We start from the raw sequence: 20693 nt of genomic DNA, 5'->3' as shown, positions 1-20693 counted from the left end.
AGAGTATAAAACTGAATCATATATTCCCTCACAACAAATATAGGATGCATTAACTCCTCCTCAAAAAATACTGGAGCTAATATAACAACTAATCCTATTGTTGTCACATACATGAGATTTTTTCCCAAAATTAATTAACAAAAAAATCTCAACAATTGCAAGGCTTATATATTTCAGAGGAATAAAAGTTTACAAGTAGGTTTTTACATAGAGGTACATTCCACATTTATATGTTTCAAAATAATAATGCATTTTTTGTTTGTTTGTTTGTTGCGGTTACGGGTGAACATTGACAGATGAACACACAAGCATCATGGGAACTACGAAGATTGATCCCAACTACCAAAAACATTTACATTAAAAACATATCCTAAATTTTATTTTTATAACATCATTTTAAATCTAAAAAATAAACCTAAAATATAATGAATATACAACAAAATATCATTATAAACATTCATCAAAATTCTAATTTTTTTAATATATTTGGAAAAGGAATTTGAACTCTCTTATCTTTGATATCTTCGTATTATCTTCTTCCACTTTCCAATGGACCTGAAGATATGTTGTCCTCTAAACGTACACATTACCTCTTACCTTTTATTGCACATTTTAGGAACGCTGAGAGATTTTGTCTGCTAAACATATAAATTGCCTCAAATGCCTACATATAGGCAACATTAAAAAGTGAAGTCGACAATTTTTCTTAGTGGACTTGACTGCACCACACATTACAGTTTCTAAGATACAATACTATCGTTTATTCGAAAAACATGATAAAGTAAATTTGTGTTCAACTATTACATGATAGGAAATATAAATGATGATGATGGTCGTGGTGGTTAACGTGAGCTGAGACCAAATGAGTAATATCTAAGGACCTAAACAAACAAATTATTTATTTTGATTTCAGATTTTATTCCTATGCTCAAAAAGCTTGGAGAGAAGCCTCTTGAGCTCACTATAATTTTGACATTGTAAAAGGCTAGGAAAGTCAGTATTGTAACAAAGATTGTGAAACTAAGATCTAATGTGGTTGTACGTGGGGCACTCTAAGAGGAAGTGGTTTTCATCATCGATGTTCCTATTCTCACATATATGGCAGATCCTTCCCATCCATGGCATTTTAGGAACTGCCCAATGGCTTCTTTCACTATGGAGCTCATGAGAGTTTGTTCTAATCTTTGCTATATTAATTTTCTTCTTTGAGCTAGTTAAAATACAGAGATACTTATAGCTTAATTTTCTTTTAGCTGCTAAATCTTTCTCACACCACATTTTTTCTTTGAACTTAGAAGTAACAATATCTTTAATGTTATTTATGTTTTGAAATGCATCATTCTCATTGATCTCCCAATAGTTTTACCAGGCCATTGTGTATTTATGCCACCCCGGATTGAGCCTTAGGTGGTTTTGGCTGGAATTTAAAGCTAGCTTAGGAAGTCTATGATCATCTATGTTATTGAGTTTGTGCTTGTACAATAGAAACCTAATCATAGCTAGCCTCTCAATATGGGGAAGACCTGCTTCTATAAGGAGAATAGGATAGGGTGTATTACTTTTAATTTTCAGGTTATAAGTTATAAAATGCTTTTGGATTTGCTCAATATTTCTCCATGATTCTCTGGAGATGCTGCAACCCCAAAGATCATAGCCATATAAGATAACATGAGCGACTAAAGTTTCAAAGAGGAAATTCTTTTTATCCCACATTACGAGGTTTGTTGTTTTACAATTATTTTCAAGACCAAAATAAGCTTTCCACCCCCCATTAATCCTTTTCTCAATGCTATGGTTCCAGTTGAGCTTGTGATAAATATCAATTCTTAGGTACTTGTAAGAATACACTTCCTCCAAGTTATTATTGTCATACATAAAATTAGCGTACGTGTCACTCTTGGATTTGATAATCATAACTTTTGTTTTGTCAGTGTTAACAGTCATACCCATGGTAGAGTAGAAATCCTTAAGAAGCCTAAGTTGCTTATCAAGATCAAATGGGCACCTTGCCAAACGAACAATATCATTAGCATAGAGAAGAAGGATGACGACTATCCCAGCTAAGATCGTGCCATCACATCCTTCTTCCTCTAAATAGCCTTCAAGCTTATCGATGTAAATGCCAAATAGGGTAGGGGAGACGGGGCAACCTTGTTTAACTCTGATGTTACACTTAATATCTTTCGACCACCCCTCATTGCTCTTTAGCTTGGCAATTACATTCTCGTATAACCTTATAGCAGCAGCTCTCAACTCGAGACGAACCTTTATCTCTTCTAATCTATTCCAAAGGTTGTATCTAGGAACCATATCAAAATCCTTTCTAAATTCCACAAAGCAACAAAATAAATTGGATTTATCATTACGACATTCCTCCGCAATGATCCTAAGCATAACGAGGTGGTCTGTTGTTGAGTGATGCCTTCTGAAACCTGCTTGGCCTTTAACCCGCTTACCTTCACTTTCAAGCCATATGCTTAACTTATTTTCCAAAATACTACCATATAACTTGGCTAAGAGAGGGCTGATCATAATTGTCCGATAATTAGAGGGGTTATTTGTATCCCCACTTTCAAAAATAGGGATAATTGGGCTCTCAGTCCAAGGTTTAGGGAACCCTTGCTTGACTACTTGATTGAAAAGCTTGTGAATGTGGGGGATGAGGACAGGACCTCCAATTTTTAAGATTTTCGCCTGGTAACCTTCAATATCCTTAGCCTTCCCATTAGCGAGGTGATTAACCCCAAACTTAATGTCTTCTAAAGAGAAAACTTCTTTCGTTGTCAGCAGTGTTATAGACATTTTTGTGCCTTACAGCATTGAGCATGAAATGTCCATAATCTAAGGGATCCAAAGTCCCTAAACATGTTGTTCCTACCCCTAGAGGAACAAGGCTAACAAACCACAGCAATTCACAGAAGTTCTCCACCAGAAACTGCTCAAAAACAAGTCAATTCAGGATCATTTCAGTGGCTACACTAGCTGTTTGCGCTAAATGTCAAAGCCAACACTGGCTACCTGCGTTGAATGTCAAAGGGAACACTGGCTACCTGCGCTGAACGAGAATGGACATGTGGCAGGCTCATTTCTCAAGGTGTCAAAACCCAGGAAGCTTCCAAAATGACACTTGCCTCAGGGAATTCAACTGGTGATGAGTAAGAGGTTCCAAATCTCCAAGTGGAAGCAAGAACCTCCAAGTGGAATCAAGAACTGACAGGGGGAGAGGACACTAGTCAGATCTCAAGCTGACTCATCCTCTCTCCAAACATCTATATATGGATCTCTCCTCCATGAGATCTAGAGGCTGGAATTTTGTTATTGCAAAGAATTGTTGTTGGTTTGAGATTGGAATCATTGGGTGCTTAATGCTTTGAAGGGGGTGAAGATAGGAATTCCATTTGCTGGGAAGGAGATGCTGGATTGGAGCCCTCTGGGTTGTATCTCTTCCTGAACCTTGTTATTCATCAATAAAGCTATCTTGGTTTCTCCTATATACTGATGTACTTTTGATGTATGAATGCATTAGTATGTTTAGTTTATTTCTAATCCTAAACTAGTTATGAATGTGAATATCTGTCTTTGTGTAGTGTTCTTCTCTTGTCGCAAGTAGCTGTTCTCTTGTCGCAAGTAGTTGTTCTCTTGTGATCTTGCAGGAACCTGTTGAAGCTGGACGAGCAAGAAGGCAAGTAGCTGTGAACTCCCAAAGAGAAGAGAGACCGGATCGAGGGACAAACGGAAGACACCGGTAAGTCTATTGATCTCTCTTCTTTCACATTTCATAAAGGAAGAAACCAGAATAGCTGTCTATGTTTGTTGCTAAGGCACTGTCACACCTTAGGTGGATAGGATCGTCCTGCATAGGCATTTTTCCCCACAACAAATTGGCGACTCCACTGGGGAAATCTGTTTAGTCATTTTATTTGTGTTTCTATCATTGTTTGTTTCATAGACTCGACAACAACAATCGAACTGCATCTGCTATTCCCAGATGCAAAGTAGAAAGTTGCTGCTTTGATCCAATCACTGGACTTGTCTATGATCTCAACAATGGACTCACAAATGATTTGATGATCCTTTGTGATAGATCTTAGTACCCCCTCAAAGCATCCCTTTGATTGTACCTTGCTTGTTGCTTTTATTTGGCCTAAAACAGTGAATTAAATAGCAATCTGTGACCCAGAACCTGTGAGAAACGAGAGTTTCTCCTTCAGCGCAGACCCAGTGAAGGGATTCTGCATTTCAACGCAGGTCCCATGAAGGCTACCTGCGCTGAATGTCAAAACCCCTGTGTTGAGGTTGCGCTGAACCAGTTTGTCCTTGTGCAGCTGGGGTTCTCTGCTCTGTTTTGCCTTGTTTTGATCTCTGATTTTTGCAGCCTGTAACCAGCATAGGTACCAGTCTGATAACTCCTTTTCTCTGCTTAGATTCTGCCTCCTTTTGTACAAAAAGACTGTGAGTGTTTTTATGTGTTTGTGGAGTCATTTACAGTATTCCTTTGCATGAGTGAAATAGTCATCCTGTAGCCCTTGATTCAGATCTGTCGATTGTGATCTTAGGAGAGAGTTCATTGGCTGTTTGCAGTTGATTATACATTTACTCTTGCTTATTGGTTTGAGTTTGTCTCTTTTAAGTGTTGAAACAAGTATTCATTTCGAAAATCGTTAAGTGTTGTAATCTCTTCTATCTTCTCTGATTTCCAAAAAGTAAACTTGTTTGTATTTGTCATTTAAAAGCAAATTCAAAGTTGTACAAAAAGCTTTCTTTGTAGGCATCAATACTAAGAAAGCAGAAAACAAACACCTGCATTGTGCATTTGCATTTGATAGTTTGCATGATTGATTTAGGAAAAGTGCATTAGAGTGTGCTGATTGCTCTTTGAGAAAAGATGGTGTCTTTCTTTTCCCTTAGTAGCTAGGATTTTCAAAGTTGAAAAGATATAAAGCTTGCTTATCATCTTTAGACTGCATTTAGGAATTGTATCATACATCTCGTGGTGAACCTTGAAAGGCAAACTTTTAAAAAGATCAACCTAAAATAAATTGAATGAACTTAACAACGCTTTGCAACATAACGCACAACATAGAGGTCTAGGCTAGAGACGTGTTCCGGCGTCGTTAAGCCTGGTGACTGTCGATCTCGTGGAAGGTGGGTGATTCCTCCTGAGGGACGATAGCGCCAGTACGGATTGTGCTCCCACGTACCGTCGCGTATATATTGGGAGACCCCTATAGGCATAAAACCTTTATCTTTAGGAAGCCGTGTCGGCCGCCCTACTGATCGCAATGCACTGAACACAACATTCAGGAAGATCGACCGCCCGTACCCTAAAAAGTATTCTGCAGTTTTGCGAAAAGTTTGGCACACCCTCTGCCTAGAACTCCAGAGCAGTTCCTTTTGGCCTTTTTCAGACTCTATAACGGAAAAAGTCCATCCGAGCATTTGTCACTTCGGGCTCGTTAAAACATCGAAGGAGACTAGAGTCATCTTTAGCTTTTTCTCGACTCTTTAAAAGTGAAAAAGCAAGTTGTGTCTAAAGCGTCGTTAAAATTTATTTTAAACGGAACAATCAACCCTATTCCTGCGTTGATCTTTAGGTTGAAAAAATGGAGCACACCAACCAAGGAATTCCCCTTGGTGGAAATCCTAGTCCCTTCTCCTCTTGGGGAGATGTTGGTGTGCCCCACATGGCCACATTGTCGCTTCCAGGACTGACAATTGGCCTGCCAGTCTGGCTCTTTTCAACCAATGTCGTTCAGAACACCACCATTCCTGAACATTCGAGTCAACAATTAGACCAGACCAGAGTTGCCAACCAGCCTTCTACCTCATCTAACTCTTCTCTCCTCCTTCCTCTTCGCTTGACGGAATTGGTAAAACAAAAAACCAAGTTCCTAAGGAGAAGAAGGAAAAGAAGAAGAAAAGAGAAGAAGAAGAAGGAGCCAAAGAAGACTGGGGGCAAACAAGTGTCGTCTAACAAAAATCCACACACAGCACTGACCAGGCCTAAATCGCCATGTGTCATATGCAAGGGAGACCACCTCCACAGAGATTGTCCCTGTATCCCTCGGATACTAAGGGATTGGTCTCCCCGTTTGCACAATTCGGTAGCATAAACCTCTGATAGCCATGTTGACTGCTCACCGTCGACTAGTGAAAGTGAAGTCCCAGGACAGAGAGGGAAAGCTAGATTTCCCTGCAAACTGTGTGAAGGCGACCATGCCATCCACCGTTGTCCCTTCTTAGACGAGGCTAAAAGAGTTTTGGAAGATCGCCTGATTTTACGAGCGCAACTTCCTCCTGGATATCAAAAACTCCTGCCAAGTCCTTCACTAGTTGAGAACCCGGCTGGCCCGCCCAGGTGGTCAGCCGAAGCACCTATCATTGAAGATGAACCGTCTGGATCTATGCCTGACGAAATTCAAAAGGTTGAGACGGCAGTTGACCCGGTTTTGCCTTCAGAGGCTCTATCTTCGAATGATACCATCACAGAGGAGAATAAAGACGACACCGTCCAAATTCTCTTCATCAACACAGACTCCGACGAACAAGGGGGCAATTTGCCCATTCCTTTATCGCAGGAAGGAACTTCGTCAGAGTCATACCCGGCCGTCTATTCGGTCCCACCACCAAGCAACCTAGTTGTCTCGTTCGACTGGAACCAACTAGGCAGACCCCGGTTTCCAGCAAGCATACCATTCAGAATTATCGTTCAAATATACAGAATGGTAATGGCTGGCACTATCATTGATGAGGGGGCATCTGTGAGTATCCTTTCCTCTATTGCTTGGAAAGCGCTTGGTTCGCCAGTGCTTTTGCCTGAAATGAGAAATCTATCAGGCTTTGATAAAGGAACCAGTCGACCTTTAGGGATCCTCCCCAATGTGCCTATCACATTGAAAGGGAAGACTGTTCAAATGAACGTGATGGTCGTTCAAGGACCCTTGGATTATAACCTACTCCTTGGACGAGACTATATATATTGCATGGGGCCCTCGTCTCCTCACTCTTTAGAGTAATGTGTTTTCCGCATGAAGGAAGAGTGGTCAAGCTCGTGGACCAACTTTCATTTCCCGGATCACGCATCGCAAATAGTCATATACCATCCCTAAATGGTCTCTTCACACAAGAAGTGTCTCAACCCACAGTCCGTCCTCCTGATGAGCGCGAGTAATCCGGGAGGATATGACTGGAACCCAGGGGGCATGCGTCCTGGTCTGCTTCGGCAGGAAAACTTTGGGTATAGAGTAGGTTTCCGCGGGAGAATATGACTAGTCTTTACCCCGTCCGTCTAGGAAGAGGGTTATTCTAGAATAAGATTCTTTTGTCAAAGTTATGTGAGTTGGTGGGCTACGTCGCTCACCTTTGTCTATTTCGGTAGACATTGCCGAGGAAGTGTTTTGTTTGAAAGATTAACGAAACAATCTTTGGGTAACCTGAAAGAGGTAAGCCTCTCTCGATGAAACGAATGTTTTGACGGAAATGAAGTAGAGGTAACCTTGAAATCGTACTTTATGCCTGGGGGCATGCAAACCTTTTGGAGTGCAAGCAAGGGGCGGCTATTTATTTTTTAAATTTTTAGGTCCTCCCTTTAAACCTGTAGGTATAACCCTTTAAACTCGTAGGATTAGTCGTTTCCGAACTTGCATAATGAAAGGATCCGGGGCAAAGCTTCGTGAGATGAAGCTCCATAAAAAATAGAATCTCAATGAGACACTCTTATCATATGACTGGGTAATCGAGCAGTTTTAGCACACAGTTCATGCTCGTTAAAAAATAAACGCAAGATCCGAGCAGTTTTAACGCGGACTTCATGCTCGTTAAAAAATAAACATAAGCAATGAGCAAGTGTTTCCACCAGCGTTTAAGCTCATTTTAAAATAAAAAATGAACCAAATTCCCGGTAAATAACCACTGTGAATGTAATATCATCAACCATTAAAGCCTTGGTCGTGTTTGCACCGTCACCTCCACTTTTCCATTGGCCGATCGTTCACCTCCATATGATTGTTTACCCATTTTGAGGAACAGCTGCGAAGAGTGATTTCACCTAGCCATCCTTGTGACACTGCCGTGATTGGAAAATTCCAACCTGTACCTGGAATCAGCTGCTAACCCTGTTTATCACTCGTTCCTCAAAAGACGAGTCTTCTTTAAGCTCTTTTCAACTGACTCGTAAAATATGAAAAGATTGCCGAGTCCTTGGCCTTCCAGCTCGTTAAAGGGACAGGAAGAGCTATCCCTCCTCTAGATTTTAATCTTTTTGGACCCTAGGGATTATTGCACAAAAAGATCGAGCGCTTGTTTTGTTCGGCTCGTTAAAACTATCGAAAATTCATCCCTTCTGTATTGTTTTATACTTTTTCGGACTTAAGGGATTAGATGACGAAAAAGGACTTTTGGAGTTAACTTTATGTACCTTTTCAGACTCTCTAAAAATGAAAAGGACCGAGTTATCCTTGTCGTTAGACTCGTTAAAATCATTAAATAGCGACAAACTTGTCTTTAGACGAGAACGAGTTTCACTATCGCCAGGCTCGTTAAAACATAGCGATGGGCTTGCCCGAAGGGCAGGTTATAGAACAAGCATATGTTATCCTCCTCAAGCTTGACAAAAATAAAGAGGTACTGGTCAGCAATGACTGGGGAAAAATTGGGAGAAACTAAAGAAAACTTTGATGGTAGCAAGTCGCTCTTGAACATGACACTTTTCTTCCGTACCACAATCGGGTTGGGTTGTTTCATTCACCGGTCACATCCATGGTCTCGCCACACCATCCATATTTGGGGTAATGCTACCGATCCATCGTATCAGTGTCGCCATATGTTCAAGAGAAGTCGTTCAGAAAAGTCAACCGTGTCCCATCCACTGCCATACATTATCCTTCATCCTTTCATGACCGCCACCCTGAATCATATGTCACAGATCGTTTTCACCTCCAATAAAATCATTAGCTCCGTTCCGTGTCACTGATGTGGGATTCATTAAGGCCCTCCTTTGACGGATCGCTTCTTGTCGACATCAACTCATTATCCAAGAAGTTGATCTAGGAACAACCCCTTCAGTACTTTGAAGCTTGCATGCCTCAATGGCAAGTTTCTCACTTCCGGCGACAGGTATACATCAATGACCTTCGACCGAAAGATTTTGCGTGGTGTTCGACGCCAAGTCCTTTATTCACACCACGTGAATTGTACTGCAGTACCTTGAGGGTCATTATCATTATCGGTGATTCCTCTCGCGCTTGTTAACGGTTTACATCATTGACCGGTAATCAAGCGATGTCTTTCCATGTTCGACTTCAGAACATTTCTCACATGGATCGACTTGTACTTAGAGTGAAGATCGAACGAGTTTGAAGACCCCGGATCTAGTTTCATCCATCCGGGCTGCGATATATATTCAGGAAAGATAAAGACATTGACATGTACATCATTGCAGCAGATAATCATCCTACTCAAAGGATGATAATTTCATCAAAATTATCAGTCTACCATCAGACGATTGTCTGTTCTATGTACAGAAAAATGAATTTATAAAGCTGAGCATGGGAATGCCCGCCTCAGCTAGATCATGAAAGCAGTATGAAAAATAATGTATTGTATTGTATCTTATTACAGGTCTCCTCTCAGCATTGGATGAACTTCGGATCCCCCTGATAAAGCATTTCACCTGATAAACAACCTCATACTTTAGGGGGCAACTGTTATAGACATTTTTGTGCCTTACAGCATTGAGCATGAAATGTCCATAATCTAAGGGATCCAAAGTCCCTAAACATGTTGTTCCTACCCCTAGAGGAACAAGGCTAACAAACCACAGCAATTCACAGAAGTTCTCCACCAGAAACTGCTCAAAAACAAGTCAATTCAGGATCATTTCAGTGGCTACACTAGCTGTTTGCGCTGAATGTCAAAGCCAACACTGGCTACCTGTGTTGAATGTCAAAGGGAACACTGGCTACCTGCGCTGAACAAGTATGGACATGTGGCAGGCTCATTTCTCAAGGTGTCAAAACCCAGGAAGCTTCCAAAATGACACTTGCCTCAGGGAATTCGACTGGTGATGAGTAAGAGGTTCCAAATCTCCAAGTGGAAGCAAGAACCTCCAAGTGGAATCAAGAACTGACAGAGGGAGAGGACACTAGTCAGATCTCAAGCTGACTCATCCTCTCTCCAAACATCTATATATGGATCTCTCCTCCATGAGATCTAGAGGCTGGAATTTTGTTATTGCAAAGAATTGCTGTTGGTTTGAGATTGGAATCATTGGGTGCTTAATGCTTTGAAGGGGGTGAAGATAGGAATTCCATTTGCTAGGAAGGAGATGCTGGATTGGAGCCCTCTGGGTTGTATCTCTTCCTGAACCTTGTTATTCATCAATAAAGCTATCTTGGTTTCTCCTATATACTGATGTATTTTTGATGTATGAATGCATTAGTATGTTTAGTTTATTTCTAATCCTAAACTAGTTATGAATGTGAATATCTGTCTTTGTGTAGTGTTCTTCTCTTGTCGCAAGTAGCTGTTCTCTTGTCGCAAGTAGCTGTTCTCTTGTGATCTTGCAGGAACCTGTTGAAGCTGGACGAGCAAGAAGGCAAGTAGCTGTGAACTCCCAAAGAGAAGAGAGACCGGATCGAGGGACAAACGGAAGACACCGGTAAGTCTATTGATCTCTCTTCTTTCACATTTCATAAAGGAAGAAACCAGAATAGCTGTCTGTGTTTGTTGCTAAGGCACTGTCACACCTTAGGTGGATAGGATCGTCCTGCATAGGCATTTTTCCCCACAACAAGCAGGGTTTCCAAATTATCCATGACATTTGGAGATTCATAAAGCTTTTTAAGATAGGAATTCCAATTGTGAAGAGCAATTTTATTATTATCTTTAGTCTTCCTAGTCAGAATCTGCCTCCAAAATTTCTTAGGAGCTACCTTAGAGAGGTGTAAGAGATTCTCCTGTCTTTGATGAATGTACTGCCTCTTTGTCCTTTTAGTTAGGACTTTGTATATTTTTATCTTGTCCATTTTAAGAGATTCATCAACAACTTCCTTAATTGCTCTCCTCGCACTTTTACAATCTTTGCCATACCATGGATTGGTTTTGCTATTTCTTTTGTTATTTGAAACTTCAATTGAGAACTTTTTAATAAAATATGAGAGGGTTGTAGTAAAATTATGATAGAGGTCTTCTATGTTGTCTATACTAGATAAAGGAGGCAAATTAGTTTTTAATTCATTTAGAAAGAGATCATTTTTATTTCTATCAAATATTAAGTTCTTTTGGCTATAAGTTTATTTTCTGTGGGAACTCTATGCATGACAAGATTGAGAGTTATAAGTAAAGGCCTATGATCAGAGTCAGGTTCGTGGTCGTTGAAGATGTCAAAATTTATTATTTCGTTATATAATGGGAGATCAGAAATAACGTAGTCTACCATGTTGCTACCAAGTCCATGGATGCAGGTCATCTTGCTGGAATTGGGCCACTTCTTTAGACCGTTGCAAATTATGAGATCCTGAGCACTACAAAGCTTGACTAGCTCCGATCCAAACAAATTTTCCCCGAGGTCTTCATAGCTCCTTTTGTACCTACTAGCCAGAGTAGGGTCTTCGTCTAACCAAAGAGGATTAGGGTTGGAATGATTGTTTAGAATAATAGCTTGGTTGTTTGAAGTTCAAGCATTAAAGTCACCTATTAAAAGGATATTAGTGTCATTCCTTAGGCTAGAAATATCATTCTCTAAACCATTGTAAGGGTTAGTTTTATCTAGATTCTTCTTCTTATAGAAGTTAGAATTGATGGGGGGAAAATAACATATTGCTATGTAGGACTTTTTATTATTAATGTCTCTGATCTCTATCCAACTATATTGGTTGTGAGGGCCATTTTTATAAATCCTAGCATGGGGGGAGATGTTCTTCTTAATGTAACAAGCTATTCCCCCAATGCCTCTATGGGAGGATTGCTTGTTCTAGGTAGACCATAGCGCAAAGCCATCTATGTTAGGGACCTTAGATTCTTCGTGCTCCTAAGTTTCAACAAGCAAAATAATATCAACATCATTTGAAATCCAACTTAGCTTGGGGCCTTTGTTCCATGGGAAGCCTCGACAGTTCCATGAAAGGACTTGGAGCATGTTTAATTGCTATTGATTACTATCTTTTTGGTTTCTATCTCGAATAAAGGCTTTTCTATTTCTGATTATTGCCCATTTTCCTTTCTTTCTAACTTCTTTTACCTTTTGAACCTCCTTTTTTTAATTCTGCTTAATCTTCTAAGATATAAATGAGCGATATCCTAGAATTAAACTTATTATTTATTTTTGTTTTTTATTTTAATTTCAATTTATTCAAAATGTGATGCATTTAAATAAATTAAATAAGATGCATTTAATTTATATAAATTATATTTTTAATGCATTCAAATAAATTAAATAAGATGCATTTAATTTATATAAATTATATTTTTAATGCATTTAAATAAATTATATATAAATTATATTTGTAAATTATTTTTTTAATTAGTAATTTCATATTTTTGTTTCTCACTTTATAAACATATCTCTTCCAGCCATACGAATCATAACTTCTAATTAATACCTTTAAAACTGTTATTATGGTAATAAATGTAAAGCTATTATATTTATGGTAATAAATAATAAAATTATATTTATGGTAATAAATATAAAATTATAGCTTTAATTTAATTTTATAAAATATATTTTTTGTTTAATTGGTACACTTGAATTTCATATTCATAAAGTGAGAAACAAACTATTGTTTTTATATATTTAATTTAATAGGATATTTATAAAGTGGTAATTAGATTGTTTATATATATATATATATATATATATATATATATATATATATAGATATATAGATGCAATGTATTAATTTTTTTGGATGAACAAAAAGTTTAAAAAATTAGATTTCTGAAATATTTGTAAAATATAAATATTTGATTTTATTTATTTATTTTATATAAAGGCGAAAAAAATTATGTTCATTTAATTTTGAAAAAAGAAATAGACTCTTCGGTCAAGTAACGAAAAAAATGCCCACGGGGTTTTGGATTGACGGTGAATGGGTGCGCTGTTAAGGCACTCCTTGCGATAGGTCACTGGTTCAATTCCCCGTGGGTACTTAGTTTAGTCTTAACCTAGCAAAAAAAGTAACGAAAAAAATAAATATATAATAATAAAAATAATAAAATATATATTATAATAAAAATATTATTATTATTAGATATTCTTAATTTATTAAATATTAAATATTATTAGTTATTATTATAATCGTTTGGAAATAATTATTGTTACATCTAATTTTTTATTACTACTATTTTGAGTCAAAATTATTATTTGAATTTAATTGCTTTGTTTATAAAGTGACAAGTAAATTGTTTTTGTTCATAGGTGAAATTTAATTTTATGACAAGTAAATTGTTTTTGTTCATAGGTGCAATTTAATTTTATATTTACAAAGTTGTAATTAGAGGACGTCGTAAGAAAAGATCTTGTGATCTGGACCGCTTTACGAGCATTGTAACCAGGCTCGACCTTCACCGATGGCAAGCAATGGCTTCGAACCCTCGCCGATCACACGCATTCACAGGGTTTTTTCGAGCTTCAGATCCACGCAATGGGGCCAGATCTGGAGGGTCTGCGGGTCGGAGCAAGTGCTGGGAGCGTGGGAAATGAAGCAGGGACAGCAAAAAACGTCCTGGTTTCAGGCTGCGGAGCTTCATTTCTGGCATGCAACCTTCCCCGTGCCGTATGATCCCTCAAGACATTACAGGCTTTCTCTCGTCGGCGACCAGCAAGTTCTCAGGTCGGATCCAGGCGAAAACTTATCCCTCGCGCTCCCTCAAAGACTCCAGGACGAAGCCTCCGTCGAAAGGTACAATTTCAGGCGGGTTAAAGAAAATGTAAAGGCCCAGAGTGTGGACGGGTTGGGATCTACGGCTTTTCCAACTGTTTCGATCGCTGCAGGGGGACTGCACGATGCAGATCTGCCCCCTCTCTCAACGGATTGGCTCAAACAGTATAGATCTGGGCCGGATCTATTGGATCTGGCCAATCCTCGAGAACAGTTAGAACCCAGGCAGCAGATAGGGGGCAAGATTCATAGATCGAGCAGAGGTTTTACAGACATCGACATGCAAATGGAAGAACGACCCACAAAGAGGTCAGATCTGGAAGATTATTCACAAACAGAGCACTGGCAGATCAGCAGCGACAATGGCTCAGGCGGATCAGGAACCCAGCCGAAACCCAGGTCACAGGTAACAATAACACACTTTCAGATTTTCATTAAAACCCCAGAGGGGAAATCTAGATTAGTGTGGGTTCATGCAGATAGCACCATCATGCAGCTGAAACAGCAAATCTGGGCATTGACGGGATGTCCTGTCCAGCTACAACATCTGGTCAGTGGTAGGTGGTCCCTCCAGGATAATATAACCCTGGAAAGTTATGAGATCGGTCTAGAAACAACCATTGTCCTAAACCTTAGGCTGAGAGGAGGGGTTTTGGCCCAGGGACAGCAAAGCTCCCCAGGAGGGGACAAGGGGAAAAAGACAGCTCCTCAGCAACAACCCAAGGGAGGCTCCTCCTACAAAAACATTCTTCAGGGCAACAAAGATTCAGGGTCCTCTCCAGATCAAGGCAGATATATACCTAGACCATACATAGTAGATCAGCTAGGGCAAACCCCAACCCTTAACTTTGATTCGTCAGGACTTGATGATTTCGTTAAGTCCTATGAAACGCAGGCCCTAATCTGCCGTTTTAACAGCTTCTGGCCAAAACCAACGGATCTATTTCATTGGATTTTCACCACTTGGACCATGGAATGTGATATACATTTATGCTCCAAGGGGTTTTTCATAGTCAGATTTGCATCCTCAGAAGTCAGAGACACAATCATTAGAGATGGACCTTGGTTCTGCGGAACATCGGGGCTGTTCATGACCCCATGGTTCCCAGATTTCGATCCAAACAACATGACTGTATCCAAAGTGCCGGTTTGGGTCTGTCTCTATAACCTTCCCCTTCACTTTTGGAGTGAGCGAGTACTGGAAGGAATTGGGAACAACATAGGGAGATATATCAAAACAGATCTGGAGAGGATTGATGAAAGGGTATACACTTTCGCACGCATTTGTGTGGAAGTAGATCTAAGCAAAGGGCTGCCAGACAACATAAGGCTGATCTACAAACAACAAAATTGGCTGCAAGTACTAGACTATGAAAATACCTCCTTCAGATGCAGGCTATGCAGGCAGACAGGGCATCTACAAAGCACATGTCCAGAAGCCAAGAAAGCAAATAGTAAAAAGAAGCAGAAAGGGAAGCAGAGGAAAGGATGGCAATTTCCTCCCCCTAACTCAGATGATGAAGAATCAGAAGCAGAAGAGGAAGACACCCCCGCAGAGAATGCAGAAGTACCCCAAGAAATGGAGATTCAGAAGGAAACTACATCAGATAACAAGACTTCACGACTCCACCCAAATCAGGCAAAGAAGGCAATTGAGGAACAAAGCATGGGAGGGATCAAACGGCATCACCACTCAGATACTTCAGACTCAGACAAGGAAACAGCCTCACAGGAAGCAGAAACACAGTTAATCTTAGCTTCGATCGAGCCCACTCAAGGAGAGTGGCGCAAGGTTGAAAAGAAAAAGGGGAGAAAAACTTGAAGCGTGAGTTTTTTACTCACTGCCGGAATCAGTTTTTTGCCTCTTTCTCTCTTCTCTTTTCTCCTCTCTCATTCTTTTTCTTTTTGCACATTAGCTTGTTAACGTTGCGTGAGGTGCGTAAGCACTCGAGCCCAAATGGGCAGCTCATGGAAATGCTTCAGTGCATCTGCTAGTGTAACTTTTCATTTTTTAAATAAAAGGTTACCGTATTTTCCCCTCGAAAAAAACAAGGAGTTTTAGAAAAAGTATTGTAGAGTGTTATAATATTTAGAAATGTTGAAATGTATTAAAATTTGATTTTCTTTTTCTGATGTATAAAGAGTTTAAAGAAATAGATTTCTGAAATATAGTTTTTTTTTTAATAAAAAATAATAATTTATATTAAATATTATAAATTTATTAAACATTAAATATTGTTAATTATTATTATAATCATATTAATTATTCTTATATCTATTTAATTATTATTATTATTATTTAATATTAACACAATTTTAAGGTTATATTTTTATTTTTATTTAGTATCATTATCCATTAATAATGATTCACTAATATTATTAATATAAATGTTATAATATAATATTATTAATCAATAATATCATTATTAATTTATTATTAATTAATTCACAAGTTGTAAATCATTCAGACAAATTATTTTAAAGTTGTCTAATTGAAATATGATAGAAATATTATAAACAAATATTTAAAAGTATCATTTTTATATTAGAATCTTAATATTTTGAAGGCTTATTTTAAAAATATTATAGTATTAGAAATATATTAAAATTAAAATTTAATAAAAATATAGAATCTAAATGATTAAAATATCAATTTTATATTTAAAATAGAACCAATTATTATATAATTTATATTATAAAATAGTTTTGATAACTATAAATTTAATAATTATGTTATTTATTATAAATAAATATTAATAATTTTTTTTTTCAAAATTAGTTGGAAAAATAATTTAAATTAATATCAATTTTTTTCACCATAACAAATATAAATAATTTTTTTTGAGTCATTTATTTCAATTTTGACTTCGAGCTTATTGTTATATTTTGACTATGAAATATCTTAAGAAAATACTGCTCCAACTATTTAATACTAAATTAAATTTTATTGGTTCATTATGTAATGATTTCATTAGTCTGAGTATGGAGCATATGAATAGTTTAGAGGTTCATTGGGAGAATAATTTAAAATTCTATCATTTTAGTGGTTACTAGATGGATTTCTATTTTTTATTACAATGTAATTTTTTTTAATTCACAACTTTTAAGCTGGACAATTTAATTTATTTACTTAATATTGAATTATATAGCGATCAAGTAATAATGAAAATGGAATATTTTTGTCATCAATTTTGACATTAAAATAATGAATCAATGTTGTGGCTATTGTCATTGATATACTTTTTTGTCTTTGTAGTACAAAAGGGAAGTTTTCCTTTGTTTGCAGCAAAAGTTGTTACTTTTGGTATGGATCCTACTATTTGGAAATTTCTCCCCTTTCATATTATTGAGCTTCTCTTTCATTGGCTTCCTTTGGCGGTCTTGATGAAATTTAAGTTGGTTTGTAGACAATGGTGTATTATTTTGGAAAACCTGTTTTTTCTCACGAGTTGCAATCAATGCCATGAGAAAGTATTGGGATTTATTTCTTTCCTTGCTCGTTTAGCCGATGATTTATTGATAGCATCATACCTTAAAAATAGTGGTCAGTTGTCTACCATGGTATTTCCTTTTCTTAATTCTGCATACAGAATTGAATGTATAGTGGGATCAATGATTTATTCAGCACACATGCAATTTATTTGGATACAAAAATTATTTCACGGTCAACCCCTTTACGAAGAAATTTAGAATTGTTGGAGTGCTTACGGTTGGGGAGCGAGGGTTCTTCTCTTTATTTCAAGAATGTAGACCATGAAAATATGAATGGGTGTTTTTGAAACATGTTTCTAAAAACATGGATTCATAATTTCTCATTTGCAGTAGTGTTGACAACGTTTGGAAGAGGATGGAGCTTCTATATGGTGGTGTAACACCACTAAAGGAGGCTATATTCTTTAAAGAAAATATTTAATGGGTATATTTAGACAGATATTATGAAGATTACCCTACTTATGGTTACACTATCTACTGGTTGGAACTGAATAGAAACAATTCAGGTTATCTATTTGTTCCTATTGTTGACATACAATGTATGTTATTAGGGTTATACATGAATCAACTTGTTTGTGTTGTTAATAATGGTTCCACGTTTGTTTGGTCACTTGAAGAGAGATAATTTTCAATTTGGACGACTCTCAAAAGAGCGGAGTATGGAATATTTTGAAGATGATTGGGGATACAAATGGTCATTGCTTGAATCTGTTTCTATGGATATAAATAGTAAATGTGTAGGTTACCTAGCTTTGTGGATAGTTGAAGGAAAAGTGCTTATGATAAGTTGGTTTGAAGTGCAGTTAAAGTTGTATGATTTAATGAATGGATTTCGAAAAACAAAAATTATTGATGGATTGTCCATGCTTCAAGAAATATGCTTCTATCTACAAATGGTTGAAGATTTTGATGATGTGATTGAAAATGGAAATGCTTTTTCACTTATTCAAAATGAAGATTCTATTGTTGAGATACCTCCACTACCATGGATGTATTAACTTAGTATTTAAGGCTTGGACATGTTTTTTTTTTTATATTGTTGAAGACCCTATGTATGTTTAATGTTTTAAAGGATTTTTTTGAAGGTCATCGTAATTCCGAATTTGAAGTTATACTGAGGACATAGGTATGGTAAATGTGGAATGTGAACTTTAGAGTCATGCTTATGTCTAGAAATGGTTGAACATGTTGATGATGTCATTAAAAATGGAAATGCTTTTTCACTTACTCAAAATGCAAATTGTATTGTTGAAATAACTCCACTACTTGTCGATGTATTGAATTAGCCTTTGAGGCTTCAACATATTTGATTTTTAAGAAATTTGAAGACCCTATGTATGTTTAATGTTTTTAATGTTTTTAAGATCATTGTAATTCAAATTTTGAATTTATACTAAGTACACATCTATGCTAAATTTGGAATGTGGTTCATATTTCTTTGTTTTTTGCAATTTCTAAAAAATGAAAGTTTTTTTCTACTTATTGGGAAGAAAGCTTTTGTTGGTATGAATCCATAATTGGTGGAAGTTGTTATTGTATCGATTATGTGTAAGGGGATCATTTTTCCATGTCTTCCAAGTTTGTTGCGAGAAAGATAATTTTTGAAATATTTCTTCTCTATGGTTTTGTTAGTTTTTAGTTTCTTTAATAGGGAAGAGTACGTATGATGTGAAAGAAGTTATGTTTTATGAAGCTTTATTAACTTTTGTCTTCTTTCATAACATTTTTTTTTGAAAGAGAGTGTTCATATGAATGACGATGGTGTTTTCTGTGAAAACAATCAAAGAAATTTGCAATTTTGGGAGTTGACGACAACTATAGGAATGAAGAATTTCCTATTAAAATGGTTCAAAATTTGGGAAACTATGTTGGTGAATAGGGTTAGGCCTTTCCTAGTGGAAACTATGTTGTTAATATAGCTACCCCTGTTGAATATGTATGTAATGTGTTTGTTTCAACAATGTAGGGAGTTCAAGTTTTTTTCTTTTCCATCTTTTTTCTTGATGTGAAGTTTTCAGTGTTGTATTTTTTTGTGCATTTATTTTCAAGAACAATGTTGACATCATTACTAACTGGAAAATAGATTTAGAGGCAGTCAAATTTTTATTTGTTCTTTAGTGCGAGGGTGGACCACCAATTGGTCAAACTTTAGGAAATGATGAAACATATGGCTCGAGTAATCATAAGTTTAGAAACTTTTCTGTTTAGGTAGGGGAACACTTTGTTTACATGTTTGTTTTATTTTTTGTTTAATGTCTAAAAATTTTATTTCTATTTCATATATTTTCTCACATGTTGTATGTTTTGGAACATTATCTTTATGTAGGGATCCTTGATAGAGGTGAAAACCTTGCAGGTTGTGGAAATGGTGGAGGATATGTTAGAATGGAAGATAGGGAATCTGATTCCATTAAACAATGTGTTGCATATGATATTTTTGTGATAGTAATATGCTTGCTAGAATGGTTGATAATTTGGGCTAGTTTGTTGGAAATGTTGGAACCAGTATTTTTTGATGTAGTTCTAGAGACAAAATTATTGAAGAAAATGAATGTCAGTAAACTTTTCCTTTTGTCGTAGAACATGTGCTTAATGCAGATTTATTTTCAAGGGCTTTGTCCTTGTGAATGTTAAATTTATATTGTTTTACACATTTGTTTTTTGATGTTTTATGGAAGAATACTGCTCAAGTGAATAATGTCTGGGAAACAAATTTATAACCAATGCAAGAAATATCAATTTCATGCATTCCACATGGACGATGCATCAATGAAGAAAATGTAATTTTTTTTTTGTTTGATTAACTTATTTAACTTGTCTTTTAGATGTTTCCTTCTTACAAAGGTTATTTTCTTTCTTCCAAGCAAAATTTGCTCAGGTGTAATGAATGTTGAAGAACTATTTTCCATTATGTTAGGGAAAGAAATGATAAAACCAATAGTCCAATTGCATGAGTTGTTTCACATCATCGCCAAGCTAGAATCTTGTCTCGTAGAGAAAATGAAAGTGCTCCCTAACATTGTAGTGGGCACATGGTTGATGTCCATAAAAATTTTCGGTTGAGGATTGACAATTTGTCTTTTGTGCATATGTGCCATGTGTGAAATGAATGTTATCCTTGTATACAAGTTGTCATATTTCATGAGGGGCCCATTTGTAAAAGATGCAAGTGCGAGAAAGGTTCTCATCGCTTTTCATACTTTAAAAATATGAATTCAGGTGAGCAGCTAGAGGTTCTAAGAGGGTTGACACAAGTTGAAGAGATTCTAATAACGCGGGTAGATCCAATATTGCAAGTGACACATGCTCATGGTGGTCAATATA

The sequence above is a fragment of the Pinus tabuliformis genome, chromosome 3_2, assembly GCF_031772625.1.
Source record: "Pinus tabuliformis cultivar Carrire ecotype Pingquan chromosome 3_2, CPIR1, whole genome shotgun sequence".
Lineage (NCBI taxonomy): Eukaryota > Viridiplantae > Streptophyta > Pinopsida > Pinales > Pinaceae > Pinus > Pinus tabuliformis.
This window is presented reverse-complemented; position numbering follows the sequence as displayed.